The sequence below is a fragment of the Aedes albopictus genome, chromosome 3, assembly GCF_035046485.1.
Source record: "Aedes albopictus strain Foshan chromosome 3, AalbF5, whole genome shotgun sequence".
Lineage (NCBI taxonomy): Eukaryota > Metazoa > Arthropoda > Insecta > Diptera > Culicidae > Aedes > Aedes albopictus.
Genome location: NC_085138.1, coordinates 170,938,805 through 170,953,855, shown reverse-complemented (window position 1 = coordinate 170,953,855; position 15,051 = coordinate 170,938,805). Strand labels below are relative to the sequence as shown.

Sequence of the window (15,051 nt, the reverse complement as noted above, 5' to 3'; positions counted from 1 at the left end):
ATTCCTCCGAAGATCCCTCCAAAAATTTCTCCAGAGATTCCTCTAGGAATTTCTCCAGGGATTCCTCCAGGAATTTTTCCACAGATTCCTCCAAGAATACCCCCAAGGATTCCTCCTGGGAAACTGCCAGAAAATCGTCCAAGCATTCCTCCAGCGATTCCTCAAGAGATTCCTCCAGGAATTTCTCCGGCGATTCCTCCAGAAATTTCTACAGGAATTCCTCCAAAAATACTTCCAAGTATTCCTCCAGAGATACCTTTAGGAATTCGTCCAGGGATTCCTCCAGGAATTTCCGCAGGGATTCCTCAAGAAACTTCTCCAGGAATTTATCTAGGGATTCTTTAAGGAATTAAAATTCCTCCAGGGCTACCTCCAGGGATTCCACCAGGGAATCATCCAGAAATTCCTCAAGGGATTCCTCCAGGAATTTCTCTAGGGATTCCTCCAGGAATCCCACCAGGCATTCCTCCTGGCATTCCCCCAGGAATTCTTCCAGGGTTTCAGGAATTTCTCAAGGAATTGTCCCAGTAATTCCTCCAAGGATTCCTCAAGGAACTCCAGCAGCGATTCCACCAGGAATACCTCCAGGGTTCCTCCAGGAATGTCTTCAGGAATTTCTCTAGAGTTCCTTCAAGAATTTCTCCAAGGATCAAGGGCGAAGCCAGCTTTTCGGCCAGGGGGGGGGGGGGGGCAAGCATCCTTACACTGAAAACCACTTTGCAGTAACAAGGAGTTCAAATACTTCATCATTAAAAAAAATAAAAGTGAAGTATGAAAAATGGGTGATTAACAGGAATGGTTCAATGGAAGAATCATATATGATTATAATCCTGAGGAATTCCTCAAGATATTGCTTCAGGAATTTTTTAACAAATAACATCATGAATTTGAATTTATCCAGCAGAAATTACCTTCGAAAAACTTGCAGTAATTCCGTTGAGAATAGCTTCAGAAATTTCTTCAAAAATTCCTCCAGAAGTTTTATTACGAATTTTACCATGCATTCTTTTGAGAATTTCCCCAGTAATTCTTTACAAATATCATTTTTAATTCCACCAGAAATCCGTTTGAGAAGCTCCAGAAAATACTTTAAGAATTTATCTGGGAATTCTTTCAAAAATTCCAATCAAACTAAGAATAGAGGAATACCCTAAGAAATTTTTGGAGAAATTTCTTCGAAAAATCCTTTTTTTTTTTTTTTTTTTTTCTGCAACTGGCAACAATCGAAAATTTATTACGGAACAATAAACATGAGCTGAGTTATTATGATATTCGAAAAATAAATTACATATGGATGGGAAAATTGGTAAAGTAAATTAATTGGATACCCAGTGGAGATTATCTCCTTTTAAGGGATCCATTAATAACTTCTACTAAATACAAAATACGAGAATAACAGAATTTCAACTATAAATTATAAAGTTAAAGTTAAAGTTATAGTTATGGCCTGAACGGTTAGAGTAAGAAATCATTGATTTTTCCTTTGAGGTACTTTTTGATTTTAAATTTAAACAGGTTTGAATTTACGATAAGCTTCAAATCATTTGGTAAGGCATTATATTTCAGTGGTCCTACGTATGAGAAACGCCGTTGCCCTTGATTCGATGCGGCCCGAATAAGTGCCAGATTTCCAGCTTGCCTGGTAGTGCGAGTTTGTGGAATGGTGTTCAAAACAATGTTAGAATGTGTCCTACTATTATGTCTAATTTTATGAACCATGTGAAGTGTTTGTAATTCACATAGGCCCAAAAGTGGCAAAATATTGTGAAATAAATTTGCATAAAGATCAAATGTTGGATACAAATGAGGTAACCTGAAGATTATTTTAAGGCATCTGTTTTGCAGGACTTGTAGTCGCATTAGCCTAGATTTACATGCCCGACCCCATACTGTTATTATGTATTGCAAAAGAGAATGAATATGTGCATAGTAAAATTTCATTGAAACATGACGTGGCACAAAACCTTGAACTCGGCTTAAGATACCACATAAACTTGAAATTTTCCTTTCGATATGAGATATCTGTACTTCCCATGAGAATTTGGAGTCTAAAAAAATACCAAGATATTTAAACGAATCAACTTTTTCAATTGAGTCACCATCTAGCTTAGGATCCAAATGTTCTGGCAATATTTTTCTCGAAGATCTGAAAATCATATATTTGGTTTTTTTGATATTTAAAGACAAAAGATTATTCGAAAAGTACGACTTTAATTTTTGTAGATCGCTATTCATGTGGTCAATTACCGTTTGCGGATTATTGCTAGGATAGAACAATGCAGTATCGTCTGCGAACAACCTAGGCACTCCCTTAAGTGGTAAGTTCCCTAAGTCATTAATATAAACAAGAAATAGTAATGGACCAATGTTGCTGCCCTGCGGTACTCCATTGTTTACCTCTCCAATAGCACTTTTATAGCCATTTAGACAAACATATTGTCTTCTGTTGGTTAAATAATTTTTAAATAGATCAAACACAATTCCTCTAATACCGTAAGCATACAACTTTTTGAGTAGAATATCGTGGTTCAATGTGTCGAAGGCCTTTTTGAGATCTATAAAGAGCGCCCCTACTATTTTTTTAGAATCTATTTCTTGAAGTACAAAGTCTACTAGTTCTGTGATCGCAGTAGCAGTACTACATGCTTGCCGAAAACCATATTGGTAAGCATATAAAACTTGGTTTCTCTCAAAAAAATCAATCAAACGGTTTGCTAACAATCTTTCAAAAACTTTGTTGAAGACTGAGAGGGTTGATATGGGTCTGTAATTATCAAGTAAACTTGGGTCTCCTGATTTAAAGATAGGGGTAACCTTTGCCAACTTTAGACAATCTGGATATATACCAGTTTCTACCATTTTGTTGAAGCAGTTGTTCAATATACGCGAGAAAGCAAGAGCATTAGTTTTTACTACGTTTGTTGGTATATTATCCGGACCTGGTGCTTTATTTGTTTTCAAAGCAGATATGACACAAGCTATTTCATTCGGAGTACTCGGCCTCAAGTAAATTGATTCACGTACCCTATAAACATTTAATATTGGATTTTTTCTTTCGGAATGAGGAATTTGGCTAGCAAGGCTTCCACCAATATTTGAGAAGAAGTCATTGAATAATTCACATTTTTCCCTATCATCCATAATATGACGTTCATTCACAACTAAAAAGGATTGCTTGGGTTTGCTATTGCGCCCAAACAAAATATTGATATGCTTCCATAGCTTACTGTGAGTGGTGTTGTTCAAAATATTTTCGTAATAAGCTCTTTTACATGATCTTTTGGTTTTTTCTACTTTTTTAGAGAGATGATCCAGCATGGACTTAATGTATTGATCAGTGGGATTCCGTTTGAATTTCTTTAGATACAGTATGCGGCAGGAAAAAATGCGAAAGTGTTTTTCAACTTCAAACCTCGTTTTCGTCCATTTGACGTTAACCAATCTATGTTTCAACGTTTCATGATCTCTAATAGGCTAGTTTTCTGGAAAGTTAATTGAAAATTTCCCCATTTTGGTCACTAACCTTTAGAGGGCGGCGCCTGAAGCTAAAGACAATCAAAATTTTCAAACCGCAGAAAAGTACACAGGTCGCTAAATTTCGTATCTGATAAAACAAAATTTTCAATTATCTCTACATTATCATCAAATATATGTACTTATTTCATCTAGTATGTGAAACTACATGGCTCTGGATCAGTGTGGTCTGGTTGTTCATCGAATTTAAAGTAATTTTGTTACTGTTATAGTCATTTTGTTTAATGACCATTGGGCGCGCAGTTTTTTGATACCCGCTTATTAGGCTTACATTATCACATGTTAAACATCAAATATGTTCATTTTTATTTTTCAGTGCTAGAATATAGACATTGACTGATACACTGCCATGAAAAAATAGTCATATATATCCCATATTTAGCGTGTAATAGTGCCTTGAACTTTTCGCATTTTTTCCTGCCGCACCCTGTATTTGTTTTTAAGTTTAATGAGTTGCCAAAGATTTAGAGACATCCATGGGCACTGCGTACCTTTGATATTAACTGATTTTTTCCTTACGGTTGTACAATCCTGAAGAATTTTGTTATAATTTTCAATTATGTTTTCGAGGCATGTATTAGCATCATCGATTCTACCAATGCTGTTAATATAGTTAGAGAAATTGACATTCACTTTTCCATGATCAATTATGTTTTGGCTGAGTTCTACTCGGTTAACTTCGGCTGGTAAACTTAGACTAGTTAGAACAGGAAGATGATCACTGACTGCGCTATAAATGGTATCATTTTGTATGGAAGAGGCATTATCTAGTTTGCATACTACATGGTCCAAAATATTGTTACTCAGGGGTCTAGTAACATGAGTATTCGTGCAGAGACAACCGTAGCATTCTAACAAATTTTTATATTTAACGACCACATTATTATTTACTAAGTTCATTGGTATATTTATGTCCCCAAAGATAAGTAACGGGCGACTTGGAGATGCTTCCGCAAGCCATGCTTCTAGCATAGTATGGAAACTATTAAAATCATAGGATGGAGGCCGGTAAACACCATGGACATCATAAAATATACCATTAAGCTTCAACTCAATATGTATATGATGAAAACCATCAACAGATACGTTCTTGATAGTTCGAAAATCAATTGTATTCCTAATAAATAGAGCCAATCCTCCAGATGAATTTTCCCTACATGAAAATATAGCACTAAAACCACGCATATTTAACAAAGAACAGTTCGCATCTTTCAACATGGTCTCACCTAATACGATAACATCAAGAGGAACACATACGTTGTCTATGAATTCCAATACATCATCAAACTTTCCAACAACATTGAGCCCTCTCACATTCCATTGCAGAAAACGAATACTTTTCATATTTGGATTTGACACATTTTTATTGAAATCATCAACATTATCATGAGATAAATTTACTATATTCGCCATTATGTATATTTTAAAATCAATACAAACACATTTGAAATGAAATGAAATTCCCTATCACTTTCCGAGCATTTCCATGAACGAGGCAAAGTCTTCATGGCTTTGAATAACACGAGGCTTTGAATTTTCGTTTTGTTTAACGTAAATATCACCGTTTTTACCAGGCCAAACAAATTTGAGATTAACTTTTTGCTGCACTGCTCGTATTTCTTTCAGTAGTTTTATGGTGATTTAATGAATTCCTTCGGAATTACCGGAAAAAAAATCTTTGAAAATTTCTAAAGGAATTCCTTCGGGAATTCCTGGAGGAATATCTTTGGAAGTTGCTAGAGGAATGCATTCAGAAATTTTTAAAGGAATCAATTAAAAATAATTTCAGGAATTTATTTCGAAAATCCTTGAGGTATTCCACCGGAAATTCCTTGACAAATTCTTCAGAAATTTCTTGAGGAATTCCTTCATTTCTAAAGCTCCTTGAGAAATTCCATAGGACGTCGAGAGTTCTTCTACGATTTCCTTTAGAAGATTCTTCGGGAATTCCTTGAGGAATTTCTTTGAAATAGATTTAGAATATTCCTTGAGGAACTCCTTCGGAGTTTTCGTGAGGAATTCTTCCGAAAATTCCTTGAAGAAAACCTTCAAAAATTCTTGGAGGAATTCATCCGGAAATTTCTGTGAGAATTCCTTCCCAAATTCCTGAAGCAATTCTTTCGAAAATATTGAAAAAAATCCACTAAAAGTCTCATGAGATATCCCTTCTGAAATTCCATAAGAAATTTCTTTAAAAATCTTTCAAAACTTCCTTGAAAAAATATTTCGGAAATTCCTGAAGAAATGCTTTTTGTGATTTTTTATTTCCTAGAGGAACTCATTCGGAAATTCTTTGAAGAATTCCTTTAAAAAAGCCTTGATAAGGAAAATTCGTAAATTGTTAAAGGAGTCCGTTTGGATTTTTTTTTTGACATATGTCTGAAATGTCTTATGGAATACCTTCGGAAATTTCGTGAGAAATTGTTTGATAAGTTCGTTGAGGAATTTTTTCGTTTTTTTTATAAATCTTTTTGAAATTCCTCAAGGAATTCCAGCGAAAGATCCTTGAGAAGTTTCTTCGGAAATTCCTCAAGAAATTCCTTCAAAAATGTATTGCGGAACTCCTACGAAAACTTGAGAAACTTCTTCAAACATTCCTTCAGAAACACGTTTGGGGATTATGTGAGAAAATCCTAAGGAAATTTTTTGAGGACAACCGTCAAAAATTTTTGGAGGTATTCATTCGGAAATTTTTGGAGGTATTTCAAGGCGAATCCATAAGAAATTTCTTTGGAAATTCTGGGAGGGATTTCTTTGGAAATTCGTAGAGGAATTCCCTCGGAAATTCAGGAGAAAATCCTTTGAAAATTCCAGGAGAAATTTCTTTGAAAATTCCTGGAGGAATTCCTACGGAAATTCCTGGACAAACTCCTCGGGAAACTCATGGAGGAATTCTTCGGGAAAATCCTGGAGGAATTCCCTCGGAAATTCTTGGAGGAATTCCTTCGTGAATTCGTAGAGGATTTCCTTCGGGAATTCCTGGAGGAATTCCTTCGGAAATACTTGGAGAAATTCCTTCCTGAAATTTATGGAGGAACTGCTTCGAAAATTCATGGAGGAATTCCTTCAGAAAATCCTTGAGCGATTCCTTCGCAAAAGTCCTGGAGGAATTCCTTCTGAAATTTATGGAGGAACTCCTTCCGAAATTCGTGAAGGAATTCCTGGAGAAATTCTTTCGAAAATTCCCGGTGGAATTCTTTCGGAAATTCATGAAAGAATTCCTTCGGAAATTCCGGCAGGAAATCCTTTGAAAATTCCAGGTGAAATTCCTTTGAAAATCCCTGGAGAAATTCCACCGGAAATTACTGCAGAAATTCCCTCGGAAATTCCAGGAGGAATTCCTTCGGAAATTGCTGGAAGATTTCCTTCGGAAATTCCTGAAGGAATTCCTTCGGAAATTTATGAAGGAATTCCTTGGGAAATTCCAGGAGGAATTCCTTCGGAAATTGCAGAAGGAATTTCTTTGATAATTGCTGGAGGATCTCCTTTGGAAATTCCTGGAGGATTTCCTCCGGAAATTTCTGAAGAAATTCATCCGGAAATTCATGGAAAAATTTCTCAGAAATTTCTTCGGAAATTCGTGAAGGGATTCCATCGGAAAATTTCTGGAGGAATTCCTTTGGAAATTCATGTAGGAATTCCTTCGGAAAATTCTTTAGAAGTTCCTTCGCAAAATTCCTGGAGGAATTCATTCGGAAATTCATGGAGGAATTCCTTCGGAAATTCATGGAGGAGTTCCTTCGGAAATTTCAGGAGGACTTCCTTTAAAAATTCCAAGAGGAATTCTTTTGAAAATTCCTAGAAGAATTTCATCGGAAATTCTTGGATGAATTCCTTTCACGAGGAATTTCTTCGGAAATTCGTAGAGGAATTCCGTCGGAAAATTTCTGGAGGAATTCCTTCGGAAATTCATGGAAGAATTTCTTCGGACATTCATGAAGGAATTCCTTCGGAAATTCCAGGAGGAAATCCTTTGAAAATTCCAAGAGGAATTCCCTTGAGGAAATTCCTAGAGTAATTCCTCCAGAAATTTGTGGAGGGATTTTTCCGAAATTTCCTGGAGGATTTCCCTGGGAAATTCCTGGAGGAATTGCAACGGAAATTCCTGGAGGAATTCTCTTGGAAATAAATGGAAGAATTTATTTGGAAAGTCCTGAAGGAATTCCTTCGCAAAATTCCTGGTGGAATTACATCGGAAATTCATTCCTTTGGAAATTTCCAATGGAATTTCTCCAGGAATTTCCGACAGAATTTCTCCTGGAATTTCTGAAGGAATTCTTCCTGGAATTAAAAAAAATCCTTCAGAAATTTCCAAAAGAGTTTTTCCAGGAATTTCCGAAGGAATTTCCAAAGGAATTCCTCCAGGAATTTCCAATGGAATTCCTCCGGGAATTTTTAAAGAAATTCCTCCAAGAATTTCCGAAGGAATTCCTCCAGGAATTTCCGAAATAATTGCTCCACGAATTTCAGAAGGAATGCATCCAAGAGATTCCGGAAGGATTGCTCCAGGAATTTCCGAAGAAATTCCCCTAAGGATTTCCGAAAGAATTCCTGCATGAATTTCCAAAAGATTTCCTCCATGAATCATCAAACGAATTCGTCCAGCAATTTCCGAAGGAGTTCCTCCCGGAATTTCCGAAAGAATTCCTCCAGGAATTTTTGAAGGAATTCCTAACGGAATTTGTGAAGGAATTCCTCCATGAATTTTCGAGGGAATTCCTCTTGGAATTTGCAAAAATAAAATCCAAAAAGACTTTCCGAAAAAATTTCTCCAGGAATTTCCGAAGGAATACCTCTAGGAATTTCTGAAGGAATTCCTCCAGGAATTTCCGAAAGAATACCTCTAGGAATTTCCGAAGGAATTCTTCCAGTAAGTTCCGAAGAAATTATTGCAGGAATTTCCGAAAAAAATCCTCCAGCAATTTCCGAAGGAATTCCTCCTGGAATTCCCAAAGGAATTCGTCCAGTAATTTCCGAAGGAATTCCTCCAGGAGTCATGAAAAGCATAACTCTAAGAAGTTTGGAATGATTTTTTTTTTTCAGGAATGTCCTAAGGAATTCATCCAAGGATTTTCTCAGGAATTTCTCTATAGATTTCTGAAAGAATTCCTCCAGAAATTTCCGGAGGTATTCATCCAAAATTTTTCGAGGGAACTCCCCTAGGAATTTCTGAACGAATTCCTTCAGGAATTTCCGAAGGAACTCCTTCAGGAAATTCCGAAGGAATGCTTCCAGGAATTTGTGAAGGGATTCCTCCAAGAATTTTGGAAGGAATTCCTTCTGGAATTTTTTTAGGAATTCCTCCAGGATTTTTTGAAAGAATTGCTTCAGGAATTTCCGAAGCAATTCCTCCCGGAATTTCTGAAAGAATTCCTCCAGAAATTTCCGAAAGTATTAATCCAAGATTTTTCGAAGTGCCTCGCCAAAGAATTTTCGATTGAATTCCTCCTGTAATTTCCGAACGAAGTCCTTCAGGAATTTCCGATGGAATTTCTCCAGAAATTTCCGAAGGAATTCTTCCAGGATTTTGCGAAGGGATTCCTCCAGGAATTTTGGAAGGAATTCCTCCAGGAATTTTCAATGGAATTCATCCAGCAATTTCCGATGGAATTCCTTCAGGAATTTGCGAAAGAATTCCTCCAGGAATTCCTAAAGGAATTTCTCCTGGAATTTCCGAATGAATTCCTCCGGGAATCTCCAAAGGAATTCGTCCAGCAATTTCCGAAGGAATTCCTCCCGGAATTTCCGAAAGAATTCCTTCAGGATTTTTCGTAGGAATTCTGCTAGAAATTTCCGACGGAGGAATACCAGAAATTTCAAAAAAAAAAAAAATCTAAAAAGAATTTCCGAAAAAATTCCTCCAGGAATTTCCAAAAGAATTCGTCCAGCAATTTCCGAAGGAATTCCTCAAGTAATTGCCGAAGAAATTATTGCAGGAATTTCCGAAAAAAATCCTCCAGCAATTTCCGAAGGAATTCTTCCCGGAATTTCCGAAAGAATTCCTCCAGGAAATCCTAAAGGAATTCCTCCTGGAATTCCAAAGGAATTCGTCCAGCAATTTCCGAAGGAATTCCTCCCTAAATTTCTGAAAGAATTCCTCCAGGAATTTCCGAAAGAATTCCTCCTGGAATTTCCGAAGGATTGCTGCAAGAATTTCCAAAAGCATTCCTCCAGGAAGTTTGGGATTATTTTGTCCAGGAATTTCGTAAGGAATTTACCTAAGGATTTCCTCACGAATTTCTCTATGGATTTCTGAAAGAATTCCTCCAGGAATCTCCAAAGGTATTCATCCAAGATTTTCCCAAGGAACTCCCCAAGGAATTTCCGAAGGAATTCCTCCAGGAATTTCCGAAGGAATTGCTCCAGAAATTTCCGAAGGAATCCTTCAGGAATTTCCGAAGGAATTTCTTCAGGAATTTCCGAAGGAATACCCTCAGAAATTTTCGAAGATATTCCTTCAAGAATTTCCGAAGGAATTCCTGCATACATTTAAAAAAGTTAGAATATAGTTGCTCGGTCAGGGGGGGGCACGGCCCTCCCCTGCCCCCCCCCTGGCTACGCCCTTGCCAAGGATTCTTCCAGGAATTTCTCCAGACATTCCTCCAGGAATGCCTCAAGGGGTTCCTGAAGGAATTCCTCCAGGCTATCCTCCAGAAATACCTTCAGGGATTCCTCCTGGGATTCTTCCAGGAATTCCCCCAGGCATTTCTCCAGGATTTCCTACAGAGATTCCGGAAGAAATTTCTCCAAAGATTCCTCCAGGAGTTTCGTCAGGGATTTCTCCAAGAATTTCTCAATGGTTCCCCCAGCAATTTCTCCAGGGATTCCTCAAAAAATTCATGCAAGGATTCCTCCAGAAACTCCTTCAGGGATTCCTCAAAAAATTCCCCCAGGGCTTTCTCTAGGGATTCCTCCAAGGATTCATCCAGGGATTCCTCCAAAAATAACCTCCAGGGATTTCTCCTGGGCTTCCTCCAGGGATTCCCCCAGGGATTCCTCCAGAAATTCTTCAAAAAATACCTCCAGGGATTCCTCCTGGACTTCCTCCAGGGATTCCTGCAAGGATTCCTCTAAAAAATACCTGCAGAGATTCCTCCAGGAATTCCTCAGGAAATTCCCAAATGGAGGAGAACGTGCCTCTGGAGCCGACCTACTGATACCTGAAGGATTCCTCCAGGAATACCTCCAAGAATTCCACCAGGAATTTCTCCAGGGATTCCTCCAGGAGTTTCTCCAGGGATTCCTTAAGGAATTCCTCCAGGGCGCCTCCAGGAATTTCGCCAAGGGCTCCCCCAGGGGATCCTCCAGAAATACCTCCAGGAATTGCTCCAGGGATTCCTCCAAGTATACCTTAAGAAATTCCACCAGGAATTTCCCCAGGGATTCTTTAAATAATTTTTCCAGGATTCCTCCAGGAATTTCGTCACGTATTCCTCCAGGTTTTCCTCCAGGGATTTCTCTAGGGAATCTTCCAGAAATTCCTCCATTAATTCCTACAGGGATTCCTCAAGGAATTTCTCCAGGGATTGCTCCAAGAATTCCTCCAAGGACTCCTTAAGGAATTCATCCAGGAATTCCTCCAAAGTTTTCTTAAACAATTCCTCCAGGGATTTCTCCAGGAATACATCCATCGATTCCTTCAGGATTTTCTCCAGGGATTCCTTAACGAATTTCTCTAGGGTTTTTTTTTCAAGTATTCCTCCAAGGATTTTTTTTTCATGAATTTCTCCAGGGATACCTCCAGGAATTCCTCCAGAGCTTCCTCCAGGGTTTCCTCCAAGAAATCCTGCACGAATTCTTTCAAAAAAACCGGAGATCGACCAGCCAAGGGCTGAAAATTTCCTTAATAAAGCTCCTCCTCTTCTTGGCGTAAAGTCCCAACTGGGACAAAGCCTGCTACTCAGCTTAGTGTTCTATGAGAACTTCCACAGTTATTAACTGAGAGCTTCCTCTGCCAATGACCATTGTGCATGTGTATATCGTGTGGCAGGCACGAAGATACTCTATGCCCAAGGAAATTTCCATTACGAAAAGATCCTGGACTGACCGGGAATCGAACCCGTCACCCTCAGCTTGGTCATACTGAATACCCACGCCTTTATAGCTGTGGCTATAGGGGCCCTGTCCTTAATAAAGCTAATTATCATAATTCTTTCAAAAATACCTCCAGGGATTCCTTCAAGCATTCCTACAGGAATTTCTCCAAAAATACCTACAGGAAATCCTTAAGGAAGTCCTCAGGAAATCCTCAAGGAAGTCCTCAGGAAATCCTCCAGGAATACTTACTGGATTTTCCCTAGGGATTGCTCCAGGAGTTCCTCCAAGGTTTCTTCAAGGAATTCGTTCAGGGATTCCTCCAGGAATACATCCAGCGATTCGTCGAGGAATTTCTCCAGGGATTTCTTAAGGAATTTCTCCAGGGTTCCTCCAGGATTTTTTCCAAGTATTCCTCCAGGAATTCCTGCAGGGATTTCTCCAGGGATACCTCCAGGAATTCATCTAGGGCTTCCTCCAGGGATTCCTCCAAAGATTCCTCCAGAATTTCCTCCAGAAATACCTCTAGGTATTCCTCCAGGAATTTCTCAGGAAATCCTCCAGGAATTCCTACAGGAACTCCTCCAGGGATTCCCCCAGGAATTCTTATAGGCGTTATTCCAGGAATACCTCCAGGGATTTCTCTTGATTTTTTTTAGTTAATCCTCAAGAAATTCTTCCAAGGATTCCTCCAGGAATTTCTTCTGGGAATTCTCCACAACTAGTTGATGAACTTACAGTGAAAATTTGAGAATATTTGATGCCCTTTCAAAAATTTACAGCGAATTGAACATTTTTTGAAAAGTGAAAATTTTACCTGTCCCAGTTATTTTGAGTATCCCCTGTACATTTTTACTGTATTGTTGTTGAAATGCTAGATTAGCAAAGAAAATAATTCGAAAACATCAAATATTCGTATGCACAATATCAATCGCATCACTCACGAATCGCATTCGCTTGCGATGCGAATGTTGACGAATGAGTAATTTCCAGGTGTGGCTTCTCACCGTTCGCCGGAGTTTGCTGTCGTCGCTGACAAGCATACACACGAACTAAAGCGACAACCGTTCGCTGCTGACTGTCTTCGAATGTGGAAGAAGATAAAAAGTGGAAGAAGATAAAAAGTGGAAATCAGGAACCCTGCTCAGGACATCTGCTTGCTTATCACCCTCAACCTTAATCATTGTCTTTACGGTGGCTCAACGCGATAGTCGAAACGAAACGAATTTCTTTCCGTGCCTGCAATAGGCTCGACCAACCGAACCGACTAAACGAGACGACGAACAGTCGTACCTCACCGACGCCGACGACAACGGCACGGGTTAACGAACCACGACGCGAGTCGTGTGCAATGATAAAGAAGCAGCGTAGGTACTCACTCAATGACGGCAGCAGCAGTCGATCCCTGTTGTGGCTGGCTGGCAGAGAATCCTCGGGAACAGCGTGGAAAATGAAGCGCGAGCAAACGAACGGCAGTTCGCTCTTTGCTCTGCTCTCGCCGACGCACATAGCAGCGGCGCAGGTAGCATTCACGCAAATAATCCTCGGTCTGCGTGGGGAATACACAGCAACAACTGAACGGCGCACTATTCTCTTCTCACTTGGATGGCCTGTACCACTCAGCCGCAGTGGTCGGGGTAGCCACCACTAAAGACACTCACAAGTGCCGTATCTTTTCTGCTTTCTTTCCCCACAATACACTGGCACTGTACTTCGTGATCCAAGTTGGATCTCCTTCACTCACACACTCTGAAACCTGGCTGAATCTCGTGGAAATTTCTCGGCACAAGATGGCCGCCCTTGAACTTCTCTTTTCTTTCGGTGGCGCTTCGAGAAATTTCACTGCGCAATTTCGGATATCGACCGAATTTCGTCGATTTTTAGCCACTTTCGCACTTTTTTCACCGTTTCTCGCACAATTTTATGTGGAGGATTCAATTTCACTACACCTTGTCGGTGTCAGCCAATCCTTGGCGTAATTTCACAGTAACACGAGTCGGACGGATTTGCACTTTTGCATACCGGGAAAACGACCGAACCGAAAATCCGAGCCGAAGGACCATGTAAAATCCAGATTTTTTTCCGGTCCCGGTCACAGCTCACAACCGACCAAATCTCGGGAACCGGCCTTCGAGGGTTTCGCAGCGGACTTCGAATATGGCGGACTTCCAACTCGCGGGGAATTATTCGGACGGGGAGAAATAACAAAAGAACGCGCCCGAACAGCTTTACTGTTTGCAATAGACTCATTTTATTTCTGTTCTGACTGGGTTACACAGGTTGTCTATAGTTGTGGTAGTGTAAGTTTACTTGGAAAGGAAAACAAGTTACATCTAGTTCATTAGGGTAATTCAAAGTAGTTAACGTATTAGGGTAGGTCAAATTTTTCTAAGTTAGCGAAAGTTTTTTCTCTTTTGGCCAGTTAACAGAAATCGTTTCAGTTTTCAGTTTTTTTTTAATATTATGAGGAGAGCGAACATTTTTACATGTTTGATGAGCGCAATTTTCAAATTATCTATTTAATATGACAGCAATATTTTCCCAACTAAGTACGCGACTCTTTTATTATAAAGAGCGACGAAGTTTCATATGGCTATCCGATGAGTGAAGTTTTATGAATATAAGATCGCCGCCTCGATCGCCGCTTCTATTTTGGGGAGCCGACAAATTAATGTTCTGTTTTTAATGTATGAAGAGCGCAATGGTCTCATCTAACATTCAAACTCGTTTATTTTGTTTAAGTACTTCAAAATTGTCTCAATGTTTTCAATTAGATAAGATATTTTATCATCTTAGATTGCAAATCCTTTATTTTAAATGGGTAGACAGACATTCTCACATTTTTATCAATTTGCGATGAGAGCAATTTTCTAGTATAAATAGAATATAGTTAAATTGAATTAAAATTTGTCACATTTTACTTGATATTATGAGTGCAAGTTTTTCATCTGATATCACCACTAGTTTTTTTTATTTTATGAAGTTTCCAGCTATTACACCACTTTTCTTTGAATTATGATATGTATTTTTTTCCGACCAACAAATTTGATAAATTGAAAACTATTACACTATTATTTTTCAAATATGATTGAACTTGTCCAAACAAAATCATATAAATCCGTAATTTCATATATTACATTGTTAATGATATATTTTGAGGGAATTTCTACGACTGAGATCGCAGCTCATTGAAAAGCGAAGGAATTTTCACATTGTTATTGATTTACGATGAGAGCTGTTTTCGAATCTGAGATAGCCACTTTATATTTTGGGAACTGAAAAATCTATTATCCTTTTTTGGTATAAGATGAGCGCAATTTTAACATCCAAGACTAACACTTTTTTGTGAGCGGGAAAATTGTCTTGTTTGCTTTATTTTGGGAACAGCAAAATAGTTAAATTGAGCGCAATGCATGAATTATTTATATGGGGGCGTAGCATCATAAGGGGCGCAGCTATTTTGAAAACTTGGGTAACCAGCTC

The 15,051-nt window shown here is 38.7% G+C and overlaps 1 protein-coding gene across 1 annotated transcript in view; it reads right to left on the bottom strand.

Annotated features, from left to right (window-relative positions):
• LOC109422513 (limbic system-associated membrane protein) overlaps window positions 1-14,542 on the bottom strand; it is a 531,904-nt gene extending 517,362 nt beyond the window's left edge. Inside the window, exon 1 of the mRNA XM_062861330.1 lies at window positions 12,948-14,542. The gene's annotated coding sequence lies outside the window, so the exon portion shown is untranslated. The remainder of the gene's footprint in view (window positions 1-12,947) is intronic.
• Between the last annotated feature and the right edge of the window lie 509 nt (window positions 14,543-15,051).